The sequence below is a fragment of the Lithobates pipiens genome, unplaced genomic scaffold, assembly GCF_037356315.1.
Source record: "Lithobates pipiens isolate NorthernLeopardFrog02 unplaced genomic scaffold, aLitPip1_a1.2 Scaffold_13, whole genome shotgun sequence".
NCBI lineage: Eukaryota > Metazoa > Chordata > Amphibia > Anura > Ranidae > Lithobates > Lithobates pipiens.
In genome coordinates this window covers 83,532,870-83,552,201 of record NW_027507718.1, presented here as the reverse complement: position 1 = coordinate 83,552,201, position 19,332 = coordinate 83,532,870, and positions in this window count along the sequence as shown.

The window sequence follows — 19,332 nt, the reverse complement described above, 5'->3', positions numbered from 1 at the left end:
CCGACCAACTGGGCCGGACGGACCTAATCTGTGTGTACAGCATTTTCATCGGACCAAGTGCCACGCATGCTCACATTCAAATTCCGACACGGAAGCGCTCGTTCAGGTAAAACTACTGCTCGTAAGCGATATAGCACATTCGTCACGCTGCAATGTTAAAAAATCATTCATCAAGCGCATTCTCTTGTTCTTTACAATGCTGCAAGAACCAACTTCTTTTGATGCTTATAGTCACACACACTTCTCCCGAACGGATTTCATTACTCTTTTTTAACCATTTCAGCAATACAATTTTAGTTTGCGTCACATCTACACAATGTTTGATTTGTTTTTGTTTTTTTGGGATGTTTTTTGGGGGGGATTCAATAAAAATCTCCTTTAAAGACACTTTGCTCATTTCTCCTTATTTTTATTTTTTATTTTTGTGTAAACTTACAACAACAACATTATTTGATTTTTGAGATTTTGTTTTTCTTTTTTAATCTACAGGAGGTTGTTTAGTGTTAACACCCCTTGTTATTTATTTCACTTTGTTTTTTGGAAAAGTACCTGCCTGCTCACAAATAAACTGGCCTTTTGGAAGGAAAACACATACGCAAGTATTTCATCCAAACAAAAAATACCTTTATTTCGGTGTCAGTAACAGATAAAGAGGGGGGCAGCAATGTTGAAACTGGGGAGATTTGTGAAGCCTTTGGCCCCCAGGGCACACATCAAATATTTCAACATAAAAATTGGTGGCCTGAGGAGTACATATCTGAGGGAGAGAAGTCTGGTCCTGAAGTCCATGAAACCCGGAACAGCAGCAGATGACATCTATGTTCCCAGGCTGCGGTACTACAACAGGATGAATCTTCTGGCAGACCAGACTGAACCCAGGTCATCACTCTCTGGTCTTCCTTCCACGCTTCCTTCCAGGCTGTGGCTGTGGTGCTGGAGGTGTGTCAGAAGGAGGAGGAGGAGCAGGGGCATGGGCCAAATAATCCAAGTGGGATTCTCGTGTCATTTGGCCCAACAGACCCGTGTTGAGGGTTTGGAGAATAACCTGCTCACACCAGATCTGTTGCCCCTGCTCCATTTTCTCAAGCTTGCACACAATCAAGGTGGCCAAGGCCTCTTGGTGTGTTGGTTTTGCTTGTAGTGCCGCAGAAGCCTCACCAATCAGCCTCAGGGTCGACTCCTCAACATTCCCCCCCTTTCTCGCCCTTTTACGTGGAAGGCGGAGGGGAGGGACCTGGCATTCGGTGAGGCTCCTTTGGTTGCCCACCGCCTGGCTGCCGCTTACCCCCGCCTCCTCCTGGCTGCCACTTTCCACAGCCACCTCCTGGCTGCTGCATTCCACACCCTCCTGGTCCTGCCTGAGTTCTTCCTGTGTATGAAAAAGGGACATAGTTTGAGTTTTTGGTTCATCAAACACACACAATTTTTACATCAACACTGTTGCAAATTGGTAACCAATAGAAAAGACTATCATTCTGAGCCCAGCATTTTTCTTTATTGTCCCAAAGGTTTTGGCCACTACTGTCTATTGATATGTGAAACACTTTCAAAACTCACCAATTAGGGAGCAGAAATCAAGTTAACATCATTCATTTTGACTCCACAAATATGTACAACAATACTATACCTGGCTCAAGCTGGGCTCCCCCAGTTCTTCCTGAGTGGAAGGCCCAGGTTGGGCGTTGGAAGACTCAGCAGGTGTGGAATGGAGCATAGGACGCGTGGAAGGAAGAGTAGAGAGTGATTGTCTGGCCTCAGCCTGGTCTGACAGAAAATTCATCCTGTCATAATACCACAGGGTGGGAACATAAACGTCAGCTGCTGAATTTCCTGATTTCATGGACTTCACCACCTTATTCCTCTCCTTCAGATATGTACTCCTGAGGTTCCCAATTTTCTTTTTTGATATATTTCTCATCTGCCCTGGGGACCACCGTCTTCACAAACTCAACCAGTTCCATTATTGCTGCCTGCCTCTTTGCTCTGCTACTGTAAAAAGGATGGGTGTTTTGCCACAGGACTGGCAGGTCTCGATATTTATTGATGAATAGAGGGAGGAAGCTGTAGTCATTAAACCCGTCCATGTCTGCAAGACACAACACAAGACAAACCCTAATGTCAGGCTAAACTCCACTAATGCAGGCCTCAATCCAGAAGCAGTGTAGCCTAGTGATGTGCCAAGTTCAAAATGTTACCTTCGTTTGCGCGTTCGTCGCCTCAGCTTCTCCCTCTGTTCACAGATCGTACGGACGACACACGCGTGTTACGTTTTATATACAGTGCGCATGCGTGCAACTCCGCCCGCCCCTGACGTTCTTTCCAGAGTCCAAACTATTCCCCACCCCTTCGCTTCCGGTGCAGTGGGGAGAGGACATGGCGGAGAGAACACAGATGCGCACTAATAATTACACTAACGAGGAGGAGGGTGAGGAAAGGCCGGAGCCTGAAACGTCCCGATCCAGGAAGACAAGATTTAAGGCCGCAAATATGTCTTTTGGAGAGATGTTGGAGATGGTCGACCTATTGAACATGACCGACTATGATGGGAAATATGGACCTTACCCAAACCCAAATATCGGAAAGGCCAAGATCATGAATAAAGTTGTGAAGTGTCTTCTGCCTAATTTTGGGGTACACCGATCCATGGATCAACTGAGAAAACGCTGGTCAGACCTGAAACTGAGGGAGCACGAGCAGTACATAAGGATCAAGCGTGTTCTGGACAAAAGTAAGTAGTTGTGTGTTCATATGATTATTATTGCTTGCATACTGCTCCATGTGCTTTGAGTTCATGTTGTGCATTTTAAAATGGCCACTTTCAAGTTCATGGTTTCATTCGTTCGTAGGAAACATCGTTCTGCAGATAAGTATTCCAGCTGAACACAGTGTCCCCAATAATGTTATGACCTTGAAGCTCGGCCAAAATAAATAATTGAACAACACTTCCAAACAATGTTTCATATTGTTAATTCTGCCCTCTGTGTGATAAATATTTAATTTTTACAAATCTCATAGGGGAGAGAAGACTCTGCAAGTATGAGGACACCAGGGACCCCACCCCTCACAAAGAAGGACAACTTCCAAAAGAACAAACAGAGGAGCAGGAGGAGGAGGAAGGAGAGATCGTGCAGGTTGTGCAAATTGTCACCACAACAGGTGAGTGTCGGAGAACACAGCTTCCGGTAAGCTCATCAATGTATGTCACCATATTTAAATTACATGTTTTTTTTGTTTTGTTTTATAGGTGATGTGGAAGAAGATTTCCGTTTTACCAGTGAAAGTGCCCAGATCAGGGAGATAATGGGGTGCAATGGGTATTGGGAACATATCCTGCAAAACATCAATGATGTTAATTTAAATTTAAAAAACATCATTGATGTTTTGGGGAGAGTGGGAAACACCCCAAACTAGATAGGGTCCTATTTTTTTGAATTTTAAGACCAAATTGTTGTAGTTCTCCAAATTCGACATTTGGAAGATGCACAGAGTGTGGAAACATGCATTATCTCCCATCATGGGGGATCAATGTATGTGTTTTGTGTTTAGTGTCTGAGATGAAGGGGTTGCAGCCCCAAAGCATGTACATTGATTCCCCCATGATGGGAGCTAGCACTTGTTGACACACTGTGTGCATCTTCCAAATTTGGATTTTTCAGGGGTGACACCCCATGTGATGAAGGCAAGATCAGGCCAGTTTGTACATACTCATGTCTGATATTGTCTTCACTTTTCAAAGTGGAACTTTGTATGTTCCTGTGTTCTGTATTTTACAGTTAGATATATGCCTGTTTACACCAAAACAATAATTAAACCACATTTTCAAGAAACTCATTTTTGAAAAAACACAATTTCTAGGTTGGTTGTACAAACCTTTTCAAAACGCACATGTGAATGTGGTTGGATTAAACAGTTCAATTAGCAACAATGTGTGGCTTTTTTTTTCATGGCACCAAAAATTTATTTGGAGAACAATTTAAGTTTGTGCTGAGAAGGAGTGTGATTTACTAAAGGCAACTCCACTTTGCACTCCCAGGGCAGTTTCAGGTGTACTTTTGCAGTGCACTTGTAGTGCATAGTGGATGTGCCTTTACTAAAAAAACACCCACAGTGATGTGTAAATTTGGTCAATCATGCCATCTTCCTGCCATGGTGCTGAAAATGAGCACGATTTGGGTCACTAATGCACTCCATACATTAGTTAACAAAAAAGAAGGTGTGTGTGTAGCAGACCCACAACATAATAACATTAGCGGAAGAAGAGACTGTCCCCTCATCTCGCTCTGAACTTGGGTTTGCACTGTTGGTGAAAAAGGCACAACTTGATCAAACCTAATTATACCTACGAGACACATAAAACCAAGCCAAGCAGTAAATGAAGGAGTTTCAGATAAAAATTTAATTTTAAAATGCCGCTCAGACATTGTCTGACATATCAATGCCCCCCCTACCCACAAAGTAGTCCATGTATTGTGTTCTAACCTCACGGGCGCTTTGGGGGGGCAAGCCAGGATGAGCATGTTGAAGGCCCGTGAGGTTATCTGCATTGTCCATCAAGTCTGCTTCTTGTTAGCCAACTGAGACCGCATAGTTCACAGAAACTTTTTTCAAACAATTGTGCAGAACACAGCACGCCAGCACTATGTGATTCAGTTTGTATTCTGCCATGTGAATAGGCATAAGAAAAAGGAGGAACCGGCTGGCCAGTATACCAAAAGTGTTCTCCACCACTCTTCGGGCTCTGGACAGGCAGAAATTAAAAATCCTCTGCTCTGGGGTGAGGGTCCTCATGGGGAAAGGCCGCATCAGATGGTTCGTCAGGGCAAACGCCTCATCCGCGACGAAGACGAACGGGAGTCCTTCCTGATTCTCCTCTGGGGGTGGCAAGCCCAGACTGCCATTCTGGAGACGCCAGTAGAACTCCGTCCGTGAGAACACTCCACCATCCGACATCCGTCCATTTTGCCCCACGTCCACATACAAAAACTCATATGTCGCAGACCCCACCGCCAACATCACGATACTATGAAACCCCTTATAGTTAAAATAGTATGACCCCGAGTTGGGTGGTGGGACGATGTGGACGTGCTTCCCATCTATTGCTCCTCCACAATTGGGAAAGTCCCAACGACTGGCAAAGTGGGAGGCCACAGTCTGCCATTCCTGTGGCGTTGACGGACATTGTGGATTGAAACAAGAACAAAAATTATTAGTTTGACCAATCAACATTCCAAGCAGATTAGACACAAACATTTTGTGACAAAATTAGTTAAACATATTGTAAACTGAGTATTTAAAGCCTAAAGTCTAATGTCCCCTTATGAGAGTCATCACCCCCCCCCCCCCCATCTGATGGGCCCTTGCTAAAAAATGAGGGGGGAGTGTTTAGGACAGGTAACCCTCTCCACTTGATTGAGAGCTGAATGCCTAAATAATGTGTGATACTTCGGGAAGCCCCTCCTTAGTTACACTATTGGCAGCCCACCGGACAGGTAAGAAGTGTCAGAATACAAAAAATTTATCAAAATGTAAGCACTTTTTGACATTCTGCTATTACATATCCAGATAATTAATAGGTTAAAAGCAAAAAAAAAAAAAAAAAAGGTTAAAGTATTGAGGCAGGCCCTTACACTACATGCTTAGGTGAATTCATCCATAAATGTGAGCATCAAAAAGGTAGGTATAGTGTGTATTGGGTTTGGTAAAGTCAACAGATAGAGGATTGCTATCAGCTGGCCTAGCAGTTGGGGGGAGGGGGGTTCCTAATGAGTTTGGCACAACACCCCCCCCCCCCCCCAAAAGAGAAAAAAAAACACTCTGCATGAATTGAAGCACACACATCACATTTGTAGAGATTTTAGGTTTTTTTTAGGGGAAAGCAATACTATGGAGCTGCCAAAAGACATTGTTAAGTGACTAGACTATAGTTTTATGGGCCAAGAAGAGCATGGTGGTGAAGTTAGTGAGGCAAATATGCCTGAGGACAAAGGGGCAGAGCATCTAAATTAGAGCATATTGCAATGATGGTAATTAGGGAATACATAGAATGTGATGTTAAAGGATAAAACTTACCTTCATATAGTCCTTCTGCAGGACCTGAATGATGGCAGAACAGGTCTCTGGAATAATGATCCCCAGAGCCTGGGGGGAGATGCCTGTAGAGAACTTGAGGTCCTGAAGGCTTCTCCCTGTCGCCAAGTAGCGCAACGTGCCGATGAGTCTCTGCTCCGGAGTGATGGCTTGCCGCATGCAGGTATCCTGCCTGGTGATATAAGGGGTCAGCAAAGCCAGCAGATGGTGAAAAACGGGGTCCATCATCCGGAGATAATTCCTGAAATCATCAGGATTATTCTCCTGGATCTCACGGAGCAAAGGCATGTGCGAGAACTGGTCACGCTGGCGCAACCAATTCTTGGTCCACAAACGCCTCCCCTCCCTGTTCATGGACCGGGCTTGTGTCAAAGTAGCAACCCCAACACGAAGCCCCTGCACAGCAGAAACTCTACGATGAGTACGTAGAGGAAACATGGTTTGAAAACTATCGGCTGGTCAGAGCGGACACCAGAAAGCACAGATAAACAGCAAAGCCTGAAAGAACGACCTGAATAGCAGAAGCAAGCAGACAATAAGAATTGCCTTTCAAAGCGTACTATACCAAGATATAGTCCACAATGATCAACAAATACTTACTGACTGCACGCACTGATTATCAGATACGCACCGACAAGCAGAAACTGAAGAGCTGTAGCGATCTGAATCACAAATCTGAAAAGCGCGAATCGTCTCTCACCAAACTTCTACTAACACGCGATACTCACAAGATCAGCAGAAGGAGCCCAAAGGGTGCTGGACGTGGAGCTGAACTTCCTTTTTCTAGTCTGCGTTCTTGGACACCTGCGAAATCAGACAACTTGGCCTGACCGTGTGTATGCAACAGTTTCAGACACAATCCGTCAGACTAAATCCGACGGGCAAAATCCGACGGATTTGGTTGGCAAAATCTCCGACCGTGTGTACGTGGGCTCATAAAAGTGTGATTCGACCTATGATCCATACCAGACCCTTATCCGAGCATGAAACCTGGCAGACCGCAGGAAAAGGGGGACAAGAGAGCACCCCCCTCTTAAGCTGTACCAGGTCACTTGTCCTCAACATGGGGAGGATGCTTTGGGGTCTCCCCATGTTGATGGGAACAAGGGCCTCATCCCCACAACCCTTGCCCGGTGGTTGTGGGGGTCTGTGGGTTGGGGGCTTATCGGAATCTGAAAGTCCCCTTTATCAAGGTGACCCCCAGATCCTGACCCCCCCCCATGTGAATGGGTATCGGGTACATTGTACACCTACACATTCACCAAAAAAGTGTCAAAATGATAAAAATGAAAGTAGACAATTTGGGGAAAAAAACTGTCCCACGATGTCCATTCATCTTCAATCACAGCATCCGACGACCCGAGAAAAAAAAAGGTAAAAACTCCCTCTGACATCAGAGGAAGGCGGGATCATCCAGTTACGTCACGAGTGGCCCCACATTCCTTGTGACATCACAGGGCGTCAGAGGGGGTGGGGTCACCTGTTTGGGGTGGAGTAGGAGTTGAGTGGAGACCTGGCTCTGTCCTGCATGTGTGCCATAAAAAACCTGAAGCTGGACGCTGCTAGCCCTGGGTGTAAGAGATAACACTGTTATGCCCTGTACACACGGTCAAACTTTCCGACGAAAATGTGCGATCAGACTGTGTTCTCGGAAAAATTCCAATCATGTGTGGGCTCCATCTGACTTTTTCCATTGGAATTTCTGACACACAAAGTTTGAGATCTGGATCTAAAATTTTCCGACAACACAATCCAGTTTAAATTCTGATCATGTGTAGACAATTCCGATGCACAAAGTGCCACGCATGCTCAGAATAAATTACGAGATGAAAGCTATTGGCTACTGGTCTTTTGTATATGCAAAAAAAGTTTGGCCCAAAATCCGTCGGAAAAAAACGAACGTATTTTTTCGTCAGAATGTCCAACCGTGTGTACAGGGCATTAGTCTCTGAGGAAGAAGGTAATGCTTCGAAATGCGTCAGCCAGCAGCGGTTTGCACATCCCCTCTTCAGGACCTGGAGACTACTATCAGTAGACGAGCTGCCACAAGCCAAAGACTGTTACAGTGTAATTTTGTTTGTCAGTGTGTGTCTTTCTACCTTTGTGAGTAGTTTTTAATAATTTTTCTTCTAAATAAATGTATCAAAGGATAATGCACAAGGCTGGTGCGCCCTCTCTTTTCTGTTTTCTCGTTCACCCATTTAGGTCACTGGATGGCCACACCCTTAGCTATATAACAGCTGTCATCGCAAACAGTCTTCAGTCAGCGAGAGCCTCCCATCAAGGCAGAGTTTTTTCCATTTTATTTATTTTATTTTTTTTATAAAAAACTTGTCCCAAATTGTCTATTGTCATTTTTACCAGTTTGACACTTTTTTGGGTGAATGTGTAGGGGTACAATGTACCAGATACCCATTCACATGGGGGGCGGGATCTGGGGGTTCCCTTGTTTTAAGATCAAAGATACAACTATGTTGGTGTCCCTTGTTAATTTTACATTGTATTTTTTAAAATGTAACTGCCTACTCCCAAACTGTCATTTGAAGTAAAACACATAGCCGAGTATTATTCTCCACAATTTTTTTATTGTGCATTAAAAAACGAAAACAAATAAAATTAGACATGCTATCTGCCAATAGAATGTAAAAAGTGCATTCTGTGCATCCAAAAATATAGAAAATATACCAAATCAAATCATTATTCAATCAAAAAATAAAATAAAAGCCTCATGCATGGGTCCTGCTTCTTAATATAGGGGGTCAACAATGCAACAATGGTGAAAGCAGGGGTCCATCATTCGGGGATAATTCCAAAAAACATCTGGATTATTCTCTTGGAGCTCTCGCAGCAAAGGCATGTGACATGAGTGTACAGTGCTGTGCTGTGCACTGACCATGGGCAGTTTACTAAAAGGAGCAGTGGAAGAATAGAAAATAACAAGATTATCACATGGAGCTATTTTTTATTTTCTATTCATGGTCTACTCGATGAGCAAGTGGCTGTTCTGAATGGAACTTTGGCTTCCTGTATTGCTGATCCACGGATGTGGATGAGCTCGGTGAGCAGATTGGATAACCAATATACCTTCTGTGCAGAGGGTTATAGCTGCCTGCGCTTTAGACCTCGCTTCATAGGGGGTCCATCGTGTCTGGTAAGGGCATTCAACATTTTGACTTATCCCCATCTCGTCTTCCACCTTCTGTCTTACTACAAGCTCTGGTGAAGGTTCTCCATTCAAAACTACGGACTTCCTGTTTTTTTCTTTTGGATATTGGTGGACTTTTATTTATTTATATAATTTCTAGTCTGTTGATTTGTACTGCTGATGGACTTTATATAATAAGTATTTATTCATTTTTTATATATTTTGATGTCAGTGTTTCTTCTATATGCACACATATGAATTTATTATATTTTGTATCACTCTTTTTTTATGGCACTTGGGATTTGGAGTGGTCACAATAATTAGCGCAATTTATGTTTTTGTATTTGTTGACACCATATGGATATTTTTTGGTTTTTATTGCAGCTTTTTATTTAGAAATTTGCTTTAGAGCACAGTTTATCGTCTTACTTTTTATATGACATGATTGGTCACGATTAATAAAGCAACCAATTCCAAGAAATCCTCCGACTCCTGTTCCCGGTCTGGACTTGGGTAAAAGTAATAACTCCAAGGCCAATAATAAATACCACGTTATCGCCTTCAATTCCGCAACATGGCTGGTTGACAAAAAGCCGTTCAGAAACTAAATGAAAATGCGCGAAAGGAAAAGCACAAAATGAAAAGCGCAAATAAACACTCACCAAACGTCTACTAACACAAAATTAGCAGAAGGAGCCCAAAGGGTGGCGTTAAAGAGCTGAAAAACCAAGTAGTTTGTGTTTGTTGGCCGACAATTGTGTGCTGTTTGTATGCAAGACAAAAAAAAAGAAAAGAAAAATCCAATCGTGCGTACGAGGCTTAAGTCTTCAAATGGGTATACCATTATTGACACTAGGATTTGCCAACAGCCCAATAACACAGGGCAATGGTGAATTGTGAGTCTCCTTTTGGTGCAGTACAAACACTTGTGAGTAGTTATGTCCAATAGAAATACCCTAAGAGACCTCACCAGTGCTGAAAATAGTAAAACAGGCATGCTTTTGTTTTGGTCACGCTACAGTCAGGATTGTATGAGACACCCTGTGTGTCACAAGCAGCTGAACATTTGGGCAGATATAAATACTTTGAATGATATTATGGAGTTGCATGGTAATGGCACACTAAATATCTTGGGTGGGACACTGGCTGGAATGATAGCATTGTGAATATTTATTTATATACACATTTTTGAAATGGAACTCTATGAATATATGTGTCTCTTTCCACTTCAAATATTTGTGCTTAAAGGAAACCTGTCATGGGAGAAACATCAATATTGTCATTGCAGGCATCTGTTTCTGAAAATATTGCCTGGCTGTCATGCTGGTCCTCTTGCTTCAATGCTATGGTTTCTTGACATCAGACAAGCATGCATATAATGGCTTCAGTTACTCAGACTTTCAAGAACATTGTAACTCTGCTGATTTAGAGTCTCAGAAAGTATTGGAGGCATGGGGTCAGCAATACTGCCCAGCCAGCCAACTAGCATTATCAGGAGTAGATCAGCAATATCACCCTGTATTTGACAGGTTTACTTTGAGTGACCTCTTTCTACTGAGAAAACTGACAGCAGTGTATGAAGTTGTGTTGAACTATTTTAGTTCTACTAATGCCATGTACACATGGTCGGACTTTCCTGCAGAAAAAGTCAGACAGAATCATTTCAACGTATATTCTGATCCTGTGTGGGCTTCATCTGACTTTTTTTCTCAAACGTTCTGACAGGCCTAGAAATAGAACATGTTTTAAATCTTTCTGACGGAATCAATTGCTATCTGGAAAACCATTTGTCTGTATGCTATTCCAAAAAGGACCCACAAGGGCAGCTATTGGCTACTGGCTATTGAACTTCCTTTTTCTAGTCCTGTCGTACGTCATCACGTTCTAAACGAACGGACCTTGGTGTGATTGTTTGTAGGCAAGTCCGTTTCAGCGGAACTCCGTTGGAAAGACCATCAGAGTTTATTCTGATGGAAACAGCAGCTGTGTGTGCGCAGCATTCGAGTAATAAACCTAAATTAAATAATGTTGATTTTTTTTTTTTATGTGGATAAGTGTAGGACAGAGAGACTGCTGCTACTGCTGTAACACATAGGACAGTAGGGAGCCCCAGTTTCACTGTATTGTACTGTATGCAGCAGTGCACTGTATTTTTGCAAAGAGAAAACTAGACTATATTGACTATTTCTTGGAGTCTTGTACACTGTAGACCCCAAAGGAGAATAGAATAATTGGTCTCGGACTTAGTGCCAGCAGGAGTATGGATTAAAGAAGGGGTCCCCAACTCCCCGGTGCCAGTTTGCGGCCTGGGGGTTACAGTGACCCTTTACAGTGCAGTTCCCTTTCTATCACAGTGCCCCCTTTACATCACAACCCCTTTTTACATTACAATGCCCTTTAACAGTGCAGTCCTCTTTATATCACAGCCCCCCTTTACATTACAGTGCCCCCTTTACAGTGCAATTCCCTTTACATCACAGCCCTCCTTTACATTACACGGAGTCCCCATAACACTAATGTAAAGGGGACTGCACTGTAAATGGGCACTGTAATGTAAAGAGGGGCTGAGGACACTGTGGGACTTTAACCACTTAAGGACCAGAATGATTTACCACTTAAAGGGGTTATAAACCCTTGCATTCTATGCATTGAGGTGAAAACCCTCTTGTAGTGCACCAGCCTCCCAGAACCCCCCCCCCCCTTTTACTTACCTGAGCCCGACCGTTCCTGCACTAGGGACAAGCACACCAGCTCCAACTGGTGTCTCAGGTCCTGATTGGATAGATTGATAAGAGCACAGCCATTGGCTCCCACTCCAATTATGCAGGAGCCAGGGGGGCAGAGCTGAGTCTTGCTGTCTGTGTCAATGGATGCAGCAGCAGGACATAGGAGCGCGCCGCACGGGTACCCCGAGAGAGAGCAATTCTCTGAAGGAGCACTCGAGAAGAGGAGGAGCCAGGAGCGCTGCTGAGGGACCCCAGAAGAGGAAAATCAGTGTGACTCTGTTCTAAACCAACTGCACAGAGGAGGTAAGCATGACATGTTTGTTTTTTTTGTTTTTTAAAACATGAATGTTTACATATCCTTTAACCAGTTCCCGACCAGCGCACGCCGATGTACGTCGGCAGAATGGCACGGGCAGGCATATTGTCGTACAGGTACGTCAAATCTTTAATGCCGCCCTGCCACCCCGACAGTTGTAAACAGCATTTCCCCCGTTCTGCCTAGCAACTAGTGATGCTGATCTCTGCTCCATGTGATTGGAGCAGAGATCAGTGTTCACTAAATGAAAGCCCTGCCCCAACAGTTAGTAACACACCCCTAGGAACACTTAACCCCTACACTGCCACCCACTGGTTAACCCCTTCACTGCCAATGCCATAACTTTTGCGCAAAGCAATCAATAATCGCTTATTGCGATTTTTTTTACCAAAAATATGTAGAAGAATACGTATCGGCCTAAACTGAGGGACATTTTTTTTTATATATATATATTTTTGGGGGATATTTATTATAACAAAAAGTAAAAAATAATGTGTTTTTTTTCAAAATTGTCGCTCTATTTTTGTTTATAGCGCAAAAAATAAAAACCGCAGGGGTGATCAAATACCACCAAAAGAAAGCTCTATTTGTGGGAAAAAAAGGAGATCAATTTGGTTTGGGAGCCACGTCGCATGACAGCGCAATTGTCAGATAAAGCAATGCAGTGCCGAATCGCAAGAAGTGTTCTGGTCTTTGGCCAGCAAAATGGTCCGGGGCCGAAGTGGTTAATGACCAGGCCATTTTTTGCAATACGGCACTGCGTTGTTTTAACTGACAATTGCGCAGTCATGCAACACTATACCCAAACAAAATGTATGTCCTTTTTTCCCCACAAATAGAGCTTTCTTTTGGTGGTATTTGATCACCTCTGCGGTTTTTATTTTTTGTGCTATAAATAAATAAAGAGCGTCAATTTTGAAAAAAAAAACAATATTTTTTACTTTTTGCTATAATAAATATCCCCCAAAAAATAAAAATAAATGAATTTCTTTCTCAGTTTAGGCCAATATATATTCTTCTACATATTTTTGGTTGAAAAATTGCAATAAGCATATATTGATTGAATTTTTATTTTTTACTAGTAATAGCAGTGATCTGAGATTTTTAATCGGAACTGTGACATTGCGGTGGATAGATCGGACACCTAACTGACTTTTTTGACACTTTTTTGGGAACCAGTGACATTATTACAGTAATCAGTGCTAAAAATATGCACTGTTATTGTACTAATGACACAGGCAGGGAAGGGGTTAACATTGGGGGCAATCAAGTGGTTAAATGTGTTCCCTGCTGGCCAGTGGGCATGCATGCGTGCCCCATCGCCGTTCACGTGCCCACAAAATAGAGTTTCTGAGCCAACGTACAATGGCAGCAATTCGTAGGAACGAGTCGACCTGCCGCAGTACAATGACAGTTAAAGGGGGAACTGTAATGTAAAGGGGGACTGTGGACACTTACAGTCATGCTCAAAAGTTTGCATACCCTGGCAGAAATTGTGAAATGATGGCATTCATTTTGAACATATGACTGATCATACCAAAAAACTGTATTTTATTTAAGGATAGCAATCACATGAAGCCATGTATTATCACATAGTTTTTTGGATCCTTTTTAAATCATAATGATAACAGAAATCACCCAAATGGCCCTCATAAAAAGTTGACATACCCTGGAATGTTTGGTATTGGTACAGACACAGTAGGTGGCACACACAGGTTAAAATGGCAATTAAAGGGTAAATTCCCACATGTGTGGCTTTTTAAATCACAATTAGTGTCTGTGTATGCACTAAGCAGGCTAGACACTGAGCCATGAGGAGGTAGAAAAGAACAGTCAAATGACCTGCGTAACAAGGTAATGAAACTTTACAAAGATGGAAAAGGATATAAAAAGATATCCAAAGCCTTGAATAAACCAGTCAGTACTGTTCAATCACTTCTTACTGTTCCACTAAGAAGTGGAAAATCTGGGGATTTCAGAGAAAGAAAAGAAAGATCAAGAAAGATTTCAGCCACAACTGCCACAGGAACTGTACGGGATACAAAAAAAATCCCACAGGTAACGCCAGGAAAAATATAGGCTGCTCTGGAAAAAGATGTTGTGGTTGTTTTTAAGAAGCACAATACGATGATACTTGAACAAAAAAGAGCTGCATGGTTGTGTTGCCAGAAAGAAGCCTTTACTGCACAAGTTCCACAAAAAAGCCTGGTTGCAATATGCCCAACAACACCTTGACATGCCTCATTGGCTATTTTGTGGCATTGGCAGTAAAGGCTTCCTTCTGGCTCTTTTTTGTTCAAGCATCATTGAATTGTGCTCCTTAAAAACAACCACACCGTCTTTTTGGAGAGCAGCCTGTATTTCTCCTGCAATTACCTTTGGGTTTTCGTTTGTATCCTGAGCAATTCTTCCACCAGTTCTGGCTGCAATCTTTCTTGGTCTACCTGACCTTGGATTGGTATGAAAAGAGCCCCAGATTTTCCACTTCTTAACCGGTTCCCGACCAGCGCACGCCGATGTATGTCGGCAGAATGGCAGGGGCAGGCATATTGGCGTACAGGTACGTCCAATCTTTAATGCCGCCCTGCCATCGCGAGCGCGCTGCCGGCGATCGTCTCAAGGGGCGGCTGAACGAGGAAATGCCGTTGTAAACAGCATTTCCCCGTTCTGCCTGGCAACTAGTGACGCTAATCTCTGCTCCATGTGATTGGAGCAGAGATCAGTGTTCACTAAATTAAAGCCCAGCCCCCAACAGTTAGTAACACACCCCTAGGAACACTTAACCCCTACACTGCCACCCACTGGTTAACCCCTTCACTGCCAGTGTCATTTACACAGGAATCACTGCATTTATATAGCAGTGATTGCTGTATAAATGACAATGGTCCCAAAAATCTGCATAAATGCCCGATGTGTCCGCCCTAATGTCGCAGTCACAATAAAAATCGCTGATCACCGCCATTACTAGTAAAAAAAAAATATTAATAAAAATGCCATAAAACTATCCCCTATTTTGTAAACGCTATAACTTTTGCGCAAACCAATAAATAATCGCTTATTGCGATTTTTTTTACCAAAAATATGTAGAAGAATACGTATTGGCCTAAACCGAGGGAAAAAAAATTTTTTTTATATATTTTTGGGGGATATTTATTATAACAAAAAGTAAAAAATAATGCATTTTTTTCAAAATTGTCGCTCTATTTTTGTTTATAGCGCAAAAAAATAAAAACCGCTGGGGTGATCAAATACCACCAAAAGAAAGCTCTATTTGTGGGAAAAAAGGACGTCAATTTAGTTTTTGAGCCACATCGCACGACCACGCAATTGTCAGTTAAAGCGACGCAGTGCCGAATCGCAAAAAGTGGTCTGGTCTTTGACCAGCAAAATGGTCCGGGGCTGAAGTGGTTAATAAGTGATTAAACAGTACTGACTGGTATATTCAAGGCTTTGGATATCTTTTTATATCCTTTTCCATCTTTACCTTGTTACGCGGGTCTTTTGGCCGTTCTTTTTTACCCCCTTGGCTCAGTGTCTAGCCTGCTTAGTGAAACTCCTTTGCTGATTTGGCGCTGTTGCCCAAAACTCAGCAGATCTATATTCCTCTATCCCCCTCTTTGTGACAATATATTCTTTGAACTGTTCTAGTAAACATTATCAGAACATAATTGCACAGAGTTGAATGACTTATTACTTTAAGGCGGTGCGACAATGTCTGAATGCAGAGTGTCAGGTGGGTTGGAATGTTCATCAGGTCATGGCGGTGCAGATGAGCAGGTAAATCCCTCGGACCCTAGGAATATTGGCTGTGATGAAACTGGTCCCTGGAGCCGAAAAAGGTTGGGGACTACTGGATTAAAAGATCTCTACATTCCAGAACAAACGTGTATTATATTGCAGCTTACCGGTCTATACATTTTCAGCATGTACAGAAGATACTTGTTCTTGAAACAAAGAGAGGAAGATGTACTTGAAGCATAGCTCTCAACTGTCCCTGATTTCGAGGGACTGTCCCTCATTCAGAACAAAGAACCTCTGTCCCTCTTTCCTCCTCATTTGTGCCTCATTTTGGTCTGATCTATACAGTTGTATATAAAATACTCTATCTTCCAAACAGTGTTTCACAGTGCTAAACCTTTCATCCAATTTCTAGATTGTTGCATTTGTAAATTCCAAAATCCAATATAAAAGGAATACTAGTGATAAAAAACATTCGCCTTTAAGGGGGTGTGGCAGGGGGTGTGTTCTATAGCTACATACTTTTGCTAATAGTTGTCCCTCATTCCCATCTCAGAAAGCTGGGGGTTATACTTGAAGTTCAGCCTGGGTGAAAACCATGGCTCCCTCAATACTTACAGCACGTTGAGTCAGTATACCCACCCTAGGACAGAGAGTATTTTTCACTGGACTTTGCAAGAAAAATAAATGCAGGAACTTTATTTAGGAACTTCTGAGCCACAATATATTTCATTTTTCTTTTTAGGTTTAGATACACTTTAAACTCATCTTGGGCAGAAGTCGAGGAGCCATTTGCAGCCTTTTAGGTCAGGTTCACTTTAAGTTTCATATTAGTATCAAGTTTTTAAATAAGCAGTACATGCAACATATGTACAGTATCTAGACGGTATGTGGTGTAGAACTCAGGGAACCCACTGACATGACATAGCATTAGTGAAGCCCAAGCAGGAACAGCAATTTGAAATTATAATAAAAACAATTCTGGTCGGTATTACTTGGCCTATTATAATTTTCCAATGCTTTCAACCTAGAATTGAACATATGGTTTTGACATATAAAGGAACAGTGAAAATAATTTCCCATCTTCCTTTCCAGGAAGGAACAAAGGCTTCATAGTATAAAATTCATCTGGATTTTGATTCAGCAGTCTCATAAAGAGCGTTGCCTGTAGCAATAGTTTATTAGGTTTTGTGCACATGATCAAACAGATTAAGCAACCATGGATGGGGTTAATTTAAGATGAATAACATAATATGAAATTTTATGGTGGTCTGGCGTCCATCTGTTCATTCAGGAAAACGTATTTGTTAACCGAATAAAAAACCCCAACAAAATCATACAAGCCTCTTTACAAGAGGCTGTGGTAGTTACCAGGGTTGAAGGGATGCTGCTTTCCTTGTTATAGTTACTTGTTATAGTTTCCTTGCAGAGTTCCACCCAACTTTAGAACTTGCTCTTAAAGGAAAGACCACCCCTCCACCCCTGTTTTTTTTTTTTTTCACTTACCCTAGTAGTTTAACCACTTCAGATCCGCGCTATTGCCAAATGACGGCATTAGCGCGGACCTACATTTCCGGGACTACGTCTATTGACGTAGTCCTGGTTACGAGCGGCCTGCGCGCCCCCTGAGGGGCGCGCGCGGCGCGCTCTGTGATCGGCGAGTCCGTGAGACTCGCCTGATCACCGATCCGTGTAAGGGGTCGATCCCGACCCCTTATCACGTGATCAGCTGTCAGCCAATGACAGCTGATCATGTGATAGAACGGAGCCGGTAATCGGCTATTATTCCTCCTCGCGCTGACAGCGCGAGGAGAGAAAAAAAAAGCCGATCACCGGCGGCCGTGATCGGGACATCAGTCCCGATCACGGCCATCAATACAAGGGACCACCTGCCATCTGCCTGTGCCCACCTGCCTCCCGCAGTGCCATCCTGAAGTAAAATAAAAGAAAAAGTAAGTGCCCCCCGTCAGTGCCCCCTGTCAGTGCCCATAGTGCCCACAGTGCCACCCACAGTGCCACCCACAGTGCCACCCACAGTGCCACCCACAGTGCCACCCCACAGTGCCACCCACAGTGCCACCCAATCTGCCTCAAAGGTGCTGCACCCCAGTGCCGTCCATCAGTGCCCAGCAGTGCCGCCCATCAGTGCCCAGCAGTGCCGCCCATCAGTGCCCAGCAGTGCCACCTATCAGAGCCACCTATCAGTGCCACCTATCAGTGCCCATCAGTCCCATCTATCTGTGGTACCTATCAGTGCCCATCCGTGCCACCCATCCGTGCCACTTATCCGTGCCACCCATCCGTGCCATCTTATCTGTGCCCATCTTTGCCCATCAGTGCCGCCTTATCTGTGCCCATCGGTGCCGCCTTATCTGTGCCTATTAGTGCCGCCTTAACTATGCCTATCAGTGCCCACCAGTGCAGCCTATCAGTGCCCACCAATGCAGCCCATCAGTGCCCACCAATGCAGCCCATCAGAGCCCACCAATGCAGCCTATCAGTGCCGCCTAATCAGCGCACTTCAATGAAGGAGAAAAATGACCCGTTTGCAAAATTTTATAACAAACTATTAAAACATGATTTTTTTTTTTTGCATCTTTTTTTGTTTGTTTAGCAAAAAATAAAACTCCGAGCTGTAACTAAATACCACCAAAAGAAAGCTCTATTTGTGGGAAAAAAATGATAACAATTTCATTTGGGTACAGTGTTGTATGCCCGCGCAATTGTCACTCAAAGTGCATCAGCGCTGAAAGCTGAAAATTGGTCTGGGACTGAGGGGGGTTTAAGTGCCCAGTAAGCAAGTGGTTAATAGGGAAATTCCATCCCAGCCTCACCACAGCGAGGTACATCGTGTCCTCTTCTGGCTCTGCCCCTCATTCTTCCCCCAGCTGCCTTCTGGGACCTGTGTGTATCCCAGAAGACGACGCAGTCATTCCGACAGCGCCGTGCAACTCCCGCATGCACAGTAGGAAACCGGCTGGGAAGCCTGAAGGCTCCACTGCCAGTTTCCCTTAGCTACTATGACGGCGCCTGGACTGGTGAACGTCCTTATTAAAAGTCAGCAGCTACAGTGTTTGTAGCTGCTGACTTTTAGGGATGAGCCGAACACCCCCCGGTTCGGTTCGCACCAGAACTTTCGAACGGACCCCAAATTCGTACGAACTTTAGAACCCCATTAAAGTCTATGGGACTCGAACGTTCAAAATTAAAAGTGCTAATTTTAACGGCTAATATGCAAGATACTGTCCTAAAAATGGTTTGGGGACCTGGCTCCTGCCCCAGGGGACATGGGTCAATGCCTAAAATGTTTTTAAAAATGG